The following is a 4,666-nucleotide window of genomic DNA, read 5'->3' on the forward strand; positions in this document are numbered from 1 at the left end:
CAGTACTTGTGTGAGGTGAATTGCAAAATACAATCTCTTATCTTTTTCACAGTGCAAATATTTAATAAAAATAATAAAATGAGCACTGTACATGTATTCTGTGTCGTAACTGAAATCAATATATTTAAAAATATAGCAAAACATGCAAAATATTTGTAATGAATTTAATTTGGTATTCTATTATTGTTTAACAGTGTGATTAAAACTGCGATTAATTTTTTTATCTAGTTAATTGTTTTGAGTAAATCACTTGAGTTAACTGTCATTGACAGCCCTAATATTTTTTTTTCTTCCTTAAAGGGGAGAATTAATAAAAAAAAGTTTTCTGCACCAAACATATAATTTACCAACAAAACAAGGACTCTCCTTTTAATGTTACCTTTCTGGAATTTTACATTGCTTTAATTTTTTTTAATGTGTTTAATTTTGTATTTGTAGCCCTTGAAACTGAAGTCCTGTACTTATCTGTTGAGGAGGGAATGTGCAAGCAGACAACTGATTATGTTAGCCCATTGTGAGCTGCAGTAACCTTTCAGCAGAAATCTGCACCTCAGTGTGGATAAATTGAAGTGTTGCTACATATGCCTAAGTATATAACCGAAAATGGTGGAGAGATGGTGAGAGTTTAATCTCAAAGTACAAGCACGTTCAGAAAACCTGGCTGTACACTTGCACACATCATGCCCCCTTATTACGGATTCTGCTGAATGAGAGGTAGTGCAAGTGCAGCAATCTGCATCTTCCCCAACACAGCAGCCGCAGCTTTATGATATCTTCAGAGGGTTTTTTTATTCATCCCCACTGCTGGTTACTTCAAGCATTTTTCTCATGGCTGGATATTTGTATATGAACTGATTTATGCAGCTCCTTCTTGTAGTTAAATATTTGAAGATTGTAGTATACACATGGCATTGCTAAAAGTTCACAGGAGGGGTGGAATTTGCCCCTTCTGATGGGGAAAAAAATCCATGGGGTACAGTTTGAGAGGGCAGGGGAGGAAAACAGACTCTCCTTGCAGTTTTCCCAGGTCTTTTAATGAAAGGGATGGTTGGCTCCTGCAATGCCATTGTATACGCAGGTGTTTGCAGCCAGACTGCAGATCTGAGTTACTGGCAAATGGCTATCCACAGAGATGCCGTGTTCCTCCATACTAGATCTGCCCCCTTTTATTCCTCCCTGACAGCCACTGTCCAATAGAGCCATGCTACCTGGCCTTTTCCCATCTGCTGCTTCTCCCGGGAAACTGCCTTAAAAGACTGCTCCTGAGTCTGGAAGGGGACTCCATGTTTCTACCTCACCTTGTTCTTGCTCTACATTGCTGTAGAGGCAGCTGATCTTCAACTCCCCATCTGTGAGGCAGGGAGAAAATGCGCAGTCAGAGAGGGGACAGTCTCTTAATAATGACCTAATTAAACTGCCAGCTAGGGCACAATTATGAAGGTAGTGTTTGATGTGAGAACCTGTCCTCGAGTATTTGTTTAAATACTTTGCTTTTGTTAGTTTGTTGTTCTGAACAATATTAAAATGTATTTAGTGATGTTTACATCACAGTGATATATAGCTGCTGCACAGCTCCTAGAAACATTCTTTTATAGTTTATTTAATTTCATGCCTGCATATTGAGTTGCAACAGGAGGTTTGGTTCTAGTTAGACGGACAGGATATTTTTTTGGAATATGGACTTCTACATTTAAAATAATCCAGGAAGAAGGAGGCTTACATCTTTTAAGTACTGCAGCAGTCAGTCATCATGTGTTCAGCAGCTATGGCTTGCTGCTAGTTATCTAATGAGCATGTGGCCTGGCACAAAATGGTTACTGCCTACACTAGAGATGTAGGAACGTTGTTAGTCATCACAGCACGTACTGAGCGTGAGCAGTGGAGTACACTTGGTGCTTATGCTGCAGAATAAGCTGTTCTGAAGCATAAGCAACTGGCACAGCATAGTCATTGTCTTCACTGGAGATATTATTTAACCCTTTTATAGCCACCCAAGCATCCTGGCTGATTCTCTAGTGCTTTTAAAAACAGAAGAAATTGATGTATAGGAATAAGTATATCTGTAAACTCACTTGTTTAATATAATACTTTAATTTGCTATTTGTTTATATATTCAGATACTTTGATTTCTGGAGCAGATTTGTTCCATTGTTATCAGAAGATTGGGTCTTTTAGGTGGCTGGGCAGATTTATGTTTTTTACTATTTTGTCAAGTCATATTTCTCATTGTTTCATCAATTTTTGCCTACTTGCTTTATTTTGAAACAAATAGGTTAAATTGGGTAGAATTTTCCTGTATAGTGATGTTAAAAACAATGTAGAGAAAGCCCAGTTTTAACTCCTTCAGTTTCTCATGAGCTGTTCAAATCAATAGAAAATAAATGTCACAACAGAAAATATAGGGAAAAGAAACACATTTCAGTACATACATCAGTCTAAATATATTGTCAGAGCTTCAGCTGAACCAGACCACTTCCAGGCACAAAAGGTAAAGTTCTCAACCATCACAAAGACCTAGTAAATGGTCTTTGCACAGGGCAAATACATGTGAATAGAAGAGAAATGAAACAAAGTGTTACCATCCAGTGGTTGGATACAGAGTAGGTAAACATTCAGACTCTGCCTGCTGCTTCAGCGCCCTCATGGCTCATATGCTCCTGCACAGAGAGCCATTTCATTCCGTAAGCCAACATACTGAAACTTACATCAACTTCAACGGAAATAGGATTGGGCCCACTAAGCCCAGAATAAAAAATTCCATACAAGGTTTACAATTAGTCTCAGTACAATGAGTAGTTAAAATACATAATATATGCTCTGGACAAGCCCCTTTTAAAACTAGAATATTGCAGCCATGTAAAAAAGCAGAGTAATGTCTATTTTTACTATAAAGTACCAATTTGCATGTGTATAATGCCCTTCTGAAAATTTATAAGCACTTTGCAAATATCAGTAGGTTAAGCCTAACATCCCTGTAAGGTAGCTATTAACCTCCCGACCCCGACCCCCAAACTAATACACCTTATATTTAGGTAAGGCCACCACATTCTTATTATGATTAAACACAAGAGGACATTGAAGATCCCATATTCTACTATAGTTCTGCCAACAGCTTTTAGTAGACGTTAAAGAGACATCAAGGGATCGTCATTTACTAGTGTGATGCTCTGATATTCTAGTAAGGGCAAGGCAGTATGCACTGTCTAGACAGATTTAAGACCCAAAGTAATGTGCAAAACACTTAACATATTATGAAATCTAGTAACAGACGTGTCCACAAATTTTTAAAAGTTTTAGTTTAATTTAAATGTAAAGAGGTATTTTTAAATTTAAATGTTTCTTTGCAATTTTGGAAACCAAGAATGGCATTGTGCTAGTGCACAAGAAAAGAATAGGTGTGTAGATTATAAACAGAGTTAAACTGACCTGTCTAGTTTCATTACCAAGCTGAATGAAATGCACAAAGTAAACCACGACCATGAGAAATTAATAAGATATACTCCAAAATTTCATTAACAGATGAGGAAATATGATTATCTTATTTAGGATAAGAACAACCATACAGAAGCTCAGAGCATGATAACAATAATTAAACCTCCACTAATGACAACTACTCAGCAGCATTAAATACAAATATGCCAATAAAATTAACTGCCAGTCAGAAACATCAAATTATCAAATGGAAAATTTAACTCTATCAGCTAATAAGTCAACATATTCCAAAAGCCTCCTACTTTATCCAGGAACATACTCTCATCCTTCTTCCCAAAATAACCTATCAAATAAGTTATCTTGGCTGCATCTTTTAATTTCCCTATTTGCACCACCCTAGATAACCATGTGACCCTAAATAACAGCTGGTCCTTCTTCCACTGATGAAAACTGATTCCATTCCAAACAATACATGCAGAAATGTGTCTTTCTGAGCCAAAGTAATGGACATTCAAGTACAACCTTTGATATGCAGAATCTTGGAAACAAATCAAGATTATCCTTAAATAACCAATTTATACCATTAACTTTTAATATCTATAAACCTTGTTACGAAGAGATAATATACCATTATGGAGCGGCCAAGCCTGTTTAATTTCTCTTTTTGACTTGTGAATTTATAAATTTTCAGGTATCAGGAATCTGGTTAGTGGGGTTCATTTTTTTATTTGTGCGTGTTTGTGGGTGGAGGGGGCAGGCCCTAGCATTTTTTAAATAGAATCTCCTGAATTTTTGCAATTTCCACTTGAAGTTATTTTGTGTGTCTTGTGAGAAGGCTGCAGGTCTTTCAGTACTGGCATTTATACCCCTTATACTGTATTGCCCCCAGTTTGTGAATGCAACCAACACCAACATTAGTGAGTTTTACAGGAGTGAAGTTTAAATAGCAGATATGGTCCTATATTTATTTTATGTGCATGAAAAAAACAAAGGATCATACTTTTTAAAGTACTATCAGGACTAAGGCCAGGTCTACACTGCGACTTTAAATCAGTTTAATGGCCGATATACCGATTTAACGTTGTACCCGTTCACACGACGTCGTCATTAATATCGAGTTAAACGGCTCCTTAAATCGATTTCGGAACTCCTCCCCGACGAGAGGAGTAGCGCTAAATTCGATATTAACAGTTCGGATTACGGTTACTGTGGACGGAAATCGACGTTATTGGCC

The sequence above is a fragment of the Chelonoidis abingdonii genome, chromosome 16 (assembly GCF_003597395.2).
Source record: "Chelonoidis abingdonii isolate Lonesome George chromosome 16, CheloAbing_2.0, whole genome shotgun sequence".
In the NCBI taxonomy this organism is placed as follows: domain Eukaryota; kingdom Metazoa; phylum Chordata; order Testudines; family Testudinidae; genus Chelonoidis; species Chelonoidis abingdonii.